The sequence below is a fragment of the Ostrea edulis genome, chromosome 3 (genome assembly GCF_947568905.1).
Source record: "Ostrea edulis chromosome 3, xbOstEdul1.1, whole genome shotgun sequence".
NCBI classification, from domain to species: domain Eukaryota; kingdom Metazoa; phylum Mollusca; class Bivalvia; order Ostreida; family Ostreidae; genus Ostrea; species Ostrea edulis.
The window spans coordinates 60,315,065-60,325,367 of record NC_079166.1 but is presented as its reverse complement, the minus strand read 5'-3'; the positions used below and the strand labels follow the sequence as shown (position 1 = coordinate 60,325,367).

Sequence of the window (10,303 nt, the reverse complement as noted above, 5' to 3'; positions counted from 1 at the left end):
GATTTGTTTATTGTTTCTCGAATCTAATCTCCCTTTAATTGGTTATCATGGACGTGTTTACCAGAGACTCGTGAACGCACCTGTACTTTGTATAATATTTATCAGTGAAGTGTGATTTCTCGTTCAGTAGTGGAAACTCAGCATTGCTTGCAGTTTTATCAGTTTCTTATATCGATTAACAAAAATAAAGAGTTAAACGTATAATGCTGTGTTGGTTTGTTGTTGTAATAGTCAATCTGTTACTAAGAAACACGATATCAACAAATGAAGCATTAAATTCATCAATGTCCTTTACCTGTGTGTGACTGTGACTGTCTGTTGCAATCTATGCTTTAACCAACAACGTATCGTCAATATTATATAAAACCATGGATTTACAATTTGAGAAAGAAAACTTCCTTCTTTTGAAAAAAAAGAAGACTTACTTGGGTATAGGATTTAAATTTTTGTTACGAAATGGTAGTACTCGGAGTGGACGGTCCTTCCCGTAGCTGTGGCAGTCAGCACCGTGACTTATTTATACAATTTGTAGTGTGTACTCCTCCTCCCACTGATATCAAACGTTGAACCTGGTGATTAATAGTACGTGTCTTTACAAGTAGAAGAGACTGACACAGAAATACATCAAAAATAAGATTACGTATGAAAGTCGCTGCACAGTGTCTTGTTTCGTAAACTCGTAACCGCCTCCTTCTCAGGGGGATCCGAGGTGTACGCGACAAAATAAGCTATGACTTACAAGTTTTTAATGATTGATTGATCGATTGAATGTTTAACGACCCACTCGAGAATGTTTCACACATAGGGAGATGTCACCATTGCCGGTGAAGGGCTGCACAATTTAAGACTGCTGTAACATGGGGCTTCATTGTGGGTTTTTTTCTTCGGTCTTATTCGAAGGACCGCCCCATCTATTCGCCTCTTACAACTACATGTAGCTAGGGGTACTGAGGATCCACTCTAACTCGGATCCCCTCAGGAATTTAACGAATGAAAAATGAATAAAATATGTACAGTGTATATGGTGAACACAGGAATGGAGGACCGACTGAACAAGAATTATATTTGGAGGGAAACTATCGATTGTCTGCTACATTGTCGTTCATTTTTAAAACATCCGGCCGCATTTGGAGAGAACAGCAGTCATACATGAAAGCAAGTTGGAGTCCAATCCATCTAGTATTCTCATGAAGAAAACTATTCTCTGTACAAAACCTGCTGACAACCAAACTATACAAAGAATGAAAAAATACAACATTGTTCCAGCTGCACAAATGATTCCGTGTTTGTTTCCTTATATTCCGGATGCACACATGTATGATACATAATCTATCCATGGGTTTATTTACAGCTTATATTGTTTTGCACATTCTAATGCACAAGCTAAATTTATATTATACAACATCACCTAGAAAAATAAATATCTCATTGAATAAAGTTGTCCAGACGCTAATAAATCCGTAAAAAAAAATAAATCGGTAAAAATACTTTTGTGTGCTTTTAATTTTCTACGAGTCGGAGTTTAAACGAGAAACTGCAATTTGACAAACTGCTCATCAATCATTGACCAGGTTAAATGCCCCGTTTTCCTGATAGACCCCCCTCAGCTAGAACCTCTCAGCTAGATCCAGTGGATCGAGTTATTTCCATCAAACACCACTTTCCGTACTAACTGGGATCCGATTTTCGCACACCCTCACACACAATACGCAGTGCCAAGCCTAATTCAAAGGATGAAAGTTTGTATCAGAAATTAACCTTCAGTTTTAGATTGATTGATTTTATATTATTTAACGTCCCTCTCGAGAATTTTTCACTCACATGGAGACGTCACCGCTACGGTGAAGGGCTGCAAAATTTAGGCCTATGCTCGGCGCTTACGACCTTTGAGCAGGGAGGGATCTTTATCGTGCCACACCTGCTGTGACACGGGACCTCGGTTTTTGCGGTCTCATCCGAAGGACCGCCCCATTTAGTCGCCTCTTACGACAAGCAAGGGGTACCAAAGACCTAGACATGTATTCTAACCCGGATCCCCCACGGGACTCCTTCAGTTTTAATTCATTAATGGAAAAAACGTTATGAATGTAAATATTGGTAATTATCTTACAAGGATTTCTCTACGCAAACATCTAAAAAAAAAATATCAGAATCTGATACTACACGAGCGAAAACACGTAAGTCGCTAATTTACCTGTAGCGTCTAATCCTGGGAGATAATTAACACCGTATATTAGTTACACATCCCCCAGTCTTCTGCCTCATACATACTACTTACTCTCTAGGTATTCAAAATCATAATTAGCTGAATTCTAAACTAAAGCATTCCTGTTTTTACCTGTCTATGATGCACATAATATTTTTTTGAATTTCAACTTAATTAGCATTTTTGGTGTGTGTTACATGTAAGGTCGGCCTTTCAAATCCACATATTAGCAGTGACTTTGTTTTATGAACAAGTCATGAATCCCAATAAGAAATGAGTTATATAGCAATACTGCAATCAAGAGGGTGCAATCGCACGGAAGACCGTGTTAACACATGATCTAGTTGGTCGTCTGACAGATTAATGGGTTTTTCACAATTTTCCCGGAAGTACTTAGCGCATATGTCATAATGAACATTAACACGATTGAATAAATGCTAAAGCCCACAGCTGTTCTTTTGCCAATACACCATTTATAAAACTTACTACATGCATGAACGCTATAAAATTCAACACGCTATAAAGTGCTTACAAATACCATTTACCCATTGTTTTAAGCATTCGCACTCGTCAGTTTCCATAATGTTTATTTTAATGCGTAGATCTATGCACGATTAGATTGGTTAGATTCGGTTTTTAAAGCACCAATATCTACACTGGTTCGTTGAAACACACACACAAGTGTACTGGGTACTTAATTACATCTACTCTAAAACAAACAAACGTATGTATATTGTTAATGTTACATAATTCATAACTCATATACTTACAACAGTTTCCTCGAGGAAGTAAATTACAATTTTGTTACGGAGCGACGTTAATGTCACAAATATAAATAAAGGAAAATTGTCGTGGTTTCTTTTTTTCCGGAAATTAAAGCTAATTATTGGGCATCTACTTGTTGGAAATTGACAAACAAAAGGATGTATAAAAATACATAGGACTGTTTCACCAGATTGAGAAAAGATATAAGATTATGTTGACATGATTTTGACGTACATTCGTGATACACATTGCATCTGATATACTTTATATAGCACGGATATTACAATTAACTCTTGACTTAAAATAATCTGTTCTAAGTGGAAAAAAGAATATAAAATTATGGGAAACTAAAGGGGGTGTTGCACTCGTGACGTAGAACTGACCTTCATTCATATTTATACTAATTGCGTGTTTGCCATTTAAATACCTGTAGGATTCCTTAGTACGAAGAACAAACCTAATACATTTTATGTATCAATGCATTATATATGTAGTTTAAACATAATTTTTGAAATCGTGAAAATTAAATTGTCTTCTTTTTTTCTGAGTATCAGATACAATGTATACGGTTACATGTTACGAGTGTATCAAATATTTAATATTCTATACTACTACAGCCCAAAAGCTCTTATACTCGTATGTATTATTTTCTACAATCAACAATTGGCAACTATTGCGTGCTGTATTCGGCGTGTTTGTAGCGAGTCCTATTCACAAACTAAACAGTGTCCAGGTTGGAAGCGTATTTCAAACTCGGCACACAGTAATAAACAAAGATTTGACATGAAACATTTATAAAAACTATAAGCATATTTCAATTAAGAAAAAAAAATCTAGATGGAAAACGTAATATGAAAAAAATGTGTTCGTGAGGGATTCGAACCCGGTGTTTAAAAAAAAGAAGAAAACCTCTTTAAATGTAAGAATCAACGAACTTACCCAATGAACCACGCAGTAGGCCATACATTACTAAGGAAAATTAACGTACAGGTGAAGTTGAAAATAATACCAGTGAAGTTGAAAATAATACCAGTGAAGTCGTTTTGATTTTTTGAGATTTACCAAAAAAATGCCCTCGTGAAACAAAATTTCAAAGCGACAGTTTTATAGAGGAAAACTCGAAGAACATGTTCATGCTACAAAAATGTAAATATATTTTGTTTCAAGGAGGCAGTTTTTCTGAAATTCGGGGATACCCCTCCATTTTAACGCTAAAAATCATTTAAATCGCTTATTGCTTGATTTAAACTCGAAATATTTTGGCTAATTTTTGTCAATACACGTCTTTTAAACTTATTTTCAAAAATCTTTGAATCGAGACATACCTTCCAATTGGTTTTATGATATACAGTGTATTTGAATACCTTAAATTATTTTTTCGATCTTTCATGCAACACCTTTAGGGAAATTAACATGAGACGTGCAACACCTTCTTTACTTTATACATATATGACAATATCAGCTTCCGTCCCAACCTGTAGTTGAACTCACAGCCCGTGGAACATAACCTCCTATCACCACGCTAGACCGCTTGACCATGTACATGTAAGCAAGTGAAATGTAAATATAAATTCTCGAAGGAACGTAAAACAAACAATGGTCATAATTATTTAAACAATAAAATGATTTCTTTCTTGTTTCATTGGGTGATGAAGGTAGCGAGCATTGCAGAAAAAAAATCCATAACCCGCTTAAGGGTTGTGTATTTTTTTCTGCGATGATTGCTACCTTCATCTCCCGATGAAACAACAACGAAAAAACATTTTGTTTATATTTTTATAAATTTAAAATATATATATATAACTAGATTTGAGCACTTAAATATATCATCATTAACCATTTCGTCACTTTAAGGTCGATCGATCTTCATATGACTTATCAATAATAATGGTTAAAACTGTGACACGGGACCTCGGTTTTTGCGGTCTCATCCGAAGGACCGCCCCATTTAGTCGCCTCTTACGACAAGCAAGGGATACCAAAGACCTATTCTAACCCGGATCCTCACGGGACTCCTTCAGTTTTAGGTCATTAAGGGAAAAAACGTTATGAATGTAAATATTGGTAATTATCTTACAAGGATTTATCTACACAAACATCTAAAAAAAAAAAAAATGGGTCAAAGACTCAATTGGCCGGGTTGCAATATTTAGAGTAAATAATTTGGGTAGGGATTTATTTGGTGGTAGTTATCTGTTGCCCCGCTCGACTTACTGCTAATAATGCAGTCACGGACAACGACATGTCTCTTACTGTTACCGTGAATAGTCACATTTCCACGTTTGAAAGATGTACACTCGGTCGTGGCGAAATAGGGCAATGGATGTCTAGAAATTGTGGACGTTGCTGGCTTATTGGCCTCACAAATTCTGCAAAACATTTTGCCATCACGAAAATTTCCTCCGCCATTTCAGGACTGGGGTTCTTCCTTTACTTTTGCATTTCTCTTTAGACATTGCTACGCCATATTTTGATGCAGAACTTTCCCCGTGTGATTCTTGAATTTCTTTGTTACATGTACAAGGTTGAGGCTTCTGTTTTTTTACTATTGATAAATCCAAAGTGCTCTAAACCTCGTTTTCCCGCCATCTTGATTGTTTTGACCTAGACTAAAAATATTTATTCAGACTTCTGATCCCGATTCTAAAATTTTACTGGTTGCCCAAATTTTCTTCACTCGCGAAAATGCGACTTAATTATAATCTCTAGTCGCAAAATTTATTTTCTGGTCGCAAATGCAACCGTTTTACTCGCAACTTGGAGCACTGCTGATATATGTAATATTAAGTAATAACAACTAAAATGAACAATAACTTCAGGTGCTTGAATTGTATATGATTATATGATAAAGAAACAGAATTTCTCTATTTCTATTGCAAATTTACAACTCATGCCCAAAAAATTTGACATTCATATATAATTGAATTTTTCCTCAGAGGTAGTGCAACTAAATTTAACCACAAAAGATAATCTCATTTACCTTTTTCAAGTTGAACTCTATTTTTAGTAACAACTTTTTGCTGTAGCGCCCATATTCGACAAAGGTCAGACTTCAAAAAACCTAGTGCATAACTTCAATATATATACTTACTTTCTGCAAAGTTTCAAGGTTGTACATTAAAAACTGTAGGAGGAGTTGATTTCACAAAATTTCCCCAACTGCCCGCCCGCCCGCCAGCACTTCACCATACTATAGACCGGATTTGCACTTCGTGCAACCCGGCCAAAAAATAAATAAATCAGAATCTGATACTACAAGAACGAAAACATGTAAGTCGCTAATTTAACTGTAGCGTCTAGTCCTGGGAGATAATGCACACCGTATATTAGTTACACATCCTCCAGTCTTCTGCCTCATACATACTACTTACTCTCTAGGTATTCAAAATCATAATTAGCTGAATTCTAAACTAGAGCATTCCTGTTTTTACCTGTCTATGATGCTCATATATTTTTTTGAATTTCAACTTAATTAGCATTTTTGGTGTGTGTGTTACATGTAAGGTCGGCCTTTCAAATCCACATAATAGCAGTGACTTTGTTTTATGAACATGAATCCTAAAAAGAAATGAGTTATAGCAATACTGCAATCAAGAGGGTTCAATGGCACGGAAGACCGTGTTAACACATGATCTAGTTGTGCGTCTGGCAGATTAATGGTTTTTTCACAATTTTCCCGGAAGTAAGTTAGCGCATATGTCATAATGAACGTTAAAGACCCAATTTTAAGTTAACACCCCCAAAACACAATCAAACATTTAACAATAGATCTCAGATGGAGTGACATCTGCAAACACTGTGGTCTGGAGCTACCCCCAGAGAGGTGTTTTAATAACAATAACAGTCAGTACCTACAGGCATTCTTTAGATCTTGAGGAAGCCCAGTATACCTGAGTTATGATAGCATTGACCTGTCCACAGCTGCTATTTTCTAGTAATTCAATTGTTTTTAAAAAGACTCCTGAACAATTCAATTTCAATATAATTGTAATTATTCCCCTACATGTATTGTAAATTACACAATTAGAAATCAAACAATAATTTGCACAATAATCATCAATTTATGACACCTCTATATTTATATTCAGTGAGTCAATGACAGAGAGAGAGAGAGAGAGAGAGGGTGGATGTACAATGTGTGTCAGCTACTCTTAGGAATACAACCATTATTCAAACACTATGACCACAGAAACTCTACAGAGGTCCCTGAGACAGGTCCCGTGTATATCAAAACTATAAAAAAGCAGGGACAGGTAGATTTCTACCATGTTCTGTCTGGATCACCTCTGTCTCTGTGTTTTTCTTTGAGTGCCATGGGATATAGCAATTAACACCTTGGTAGACCCTGGCCACTCCAGGTAAATAACATCTGTTTAGATTAGGCTCTGCCTACATTTTCACCAACCGTATGGTCATGAGATGAGTCTTTAACACGATTGAATAAATGCTAAAGCCCACAGCTGTTCTTTTGCTAAGCCACCATTTATAAAACTTACTACATGCATGAACGCTATAAAATTCAACACGCTATTTTCATTTGATTTAAAGTGCTTACAAATACCGTTTTGCCATTGTTTTAAGCATTCGCATTCGTCAGTTGCGTAGATCTATGCACGATTAGATTGGTTAGATTCGGTTTTTACAGCACCGATATCTACACTGGTTCGTTGAAACACACACACAAGTGTACAACTGTTCTACTGGGTACTTAATTACATCTACTCTAAAACAAACAAACGTATGTATATTGTTAATGTTACATAATTCATAACTCATATACTTACAACAGTTTCCTCGAGGAAGTAAATTACAATTTTGTTACGGAGCGACGTTAATGTCACATATATAAATAAAGGAAAATTGTCGTGTTAACACGATTGAATAAATCCTAAAGCCCACAGCTGTTCTTTTGCTAAGCCACCATTTATAAAACTTACTACATGCATGAACGCTATAAAAGTCAACACGCTATTTTCATTTGATTTAAAGTGCTTACACATACCGTTTTGCCATTGTTTTAAGCATTCGCACTCGTCAGTTGCGTAGATCTATGCACGATTAGCTTGGTTAGATTCGGTTTTTACAGCACCGATATCTACACTGGTTCGTTGAAACACACACACAAGTGTACAACTGTTCTACTGGGTACTTAATTACATCTACTCTAAAACAAACAAACGTATGTATATTGGTAATGTTACATAATTCATAACTCATATACTTACAACAGTTTCCTCGAAGAAGTAAATTACAATTTTGTTACGGAGCGACGTTAATGTCACATATATAAATAAAGGAAAATTGTCGTGTTAACACGATTGAATAAATCCTAAAGCCCACAGCTGTTCTTTTGCTAAGCCACCATTTATAAAACTTACTACATGCATGAACGCTATAAAATTCAACACGCTATTTTCATTTGATTTAAAGTGCTTACACATACCGTTTTGCCATTGTTTTAAGCATTCGCACTCGTCAGTTGCGTAGATCTATGCACGATTAGATTGGTTAGATTCGGTTTTTACAGCACCGATATCTACACTGGTTCGTTGAAACACACACACAAGTGTACAACTGTTCTACTGGGTACTTAATTACATCTACTCTAAAACAAACAAACGTATGTATATTGTTAATGTTACATAATTCATAACTCATATACTTACAACAGTTTCCTCGAGGAAGTAAATTACAATTTTGTTACGGAGCGACGTTAATGTCACATATATAAATAAAGGAAAATTGTCGTGTTTTCTCTCCCCCCCCCCCCCCCCCCCCCGGAAATTAAAGCTAATTATTGGGCATCTACTTGTTGGAGATTGACAAACAAAAGGATGTATAAAAATACATAGGACTGTTTCACCAGATTGAGATAAGATTATGTTTACATGATTTTGACGTACATTCGTGATACACATTGCATCTGATATACTTTATATAGCACGGATATTACAATTAACTCTTGACGTAATCTGTTCTAAGTGGCAAAAAGAATATAAAATTATGGGAAACTAAAGGGGGTGTTGCACCGAAGTGGGAACTTTCCCTAATCGGAGCTACTTGCCAGCACTCGTGACGTAGAACTGACCTTCATTCATATCTATACTCATTGCTTCTCCATCGTCAACTTCCCACATTTATGTAGCAATATTCCATTATCACCTGCATATGGTGTTTAAATATCTCAACTGATTCGATATGCAAGAGCTTGTTCTGGGTATAGTCAGTTTTTAAATCGAGGTAAGCTACTGACAAACAAGTTGATGGTACAGGGATTTCAACAGTCTCGATTGAAGTCAGCATTTCGCAAATTCTATGGTCGTTATATCGATCTAGTTCGTCAATACAACCTCGCATTGGGTCAAATGCTGTCTGACGTGTTTCATACCGATTGTTAAGCCGTTCTTGGCACACCGATTTGACTGCGGATAACTCCGTTTACCTGATCAGGATATGGGGCTCACGGCGAGTGTGACCGGTCAACAGGGGATGCTTACTCTTCCTAGGCACCTGATCCCACCTCTGGTGTCTCCAGGGGTCCGTGTTTGCCCAACTATCTATTTTGTATTGCTTGTAGGAGTTATGAGATTGACCACTGTTCGTTATCTTCACCTTGCATTGCGTATTTGCCATTTAAATACCTGTAGGATTTCCTAGCATGAAGAACAAACCTAATACATTTTATGTGTCAATGCATTATGCATGTAGTCTAAACATAATTTTTGAAATCTTGAAAATATTAAATTGTCTTCTTTTTTTCTGAGTATCAGATACAATGTATACGGTTACATGTTACGAGTGTATCAAATATTTAATATTCTATACTACTACAGTCCAAAAGCTCTTATACTCCTATGTATTATTTTCTACAATCAAAAAATGGCAACTATTGCGTGCTGTATTCGGCGTGTTTGTAGCGAGTCCTATTCACAAACGAAACAGTGTCCAGGTTGGAAGCGTATTTCAAACTCTGCACACAGTAATAAACAGATTTGACACGAAACATTTATAAAAACTATAAGCATGTTTCAGTTAAGAAAAAAAATCTAGATGGAAAACGTAATATGAAGAAAATGTGTTCGTGAGGGATTCGAACCCGGTCGTTTAAAAAAAACCATCTTTAACTGTAAGAGTCAACGAACTTACCCAATGAACCACGCAGTAGGCCATACATTACTAAGGAAAATTAACGTACAGGTGAAGTTGAAAATAATATCAGTGAAGTTGAAAATAATACCAGTGAAGTCGTTTTGATTTTTTGAAATTTACAACAACAAAAAAATGCCCTCGTGAAACAAAATTTCAAAGCGACAGTTTTATAGAGGAAAACTC

General features: G+C 36.0%; 1 long non-coding RNA gene across 8 annotated transcripts in view; it reads right to left on the bottom strand.

Annotated features, from left to right (window-relative positions):
- The window catches only part of LOC130052684 (uncharacterized), a 9,833-nt gene extending 1,160 nt beyond the window's left edge, over positions 1-8,673 (bottom strand). The window contains exons 1-5 of one of the 8 annotated variants that reach the window (XR_008801068.1): positions 8,638-8,673; positions 8,415-8,576; positions 7,974-8,135; positions 7,533-7,694; positions 426-569 (exon numbers count right to left, since the gene is read on the bottom strand). This is a non-coding gene — a long non-coding RNA (uncharacterized LOC130052684). The other 7 variants (XR_008801064.1, XR_008801063.1, XR_008801065.1 and 4 more) reach the window with 7 other exon arrangements.
- Between the last annotated feature and the right edge of the window lie 1,630 nt (positions 8,674-10,303).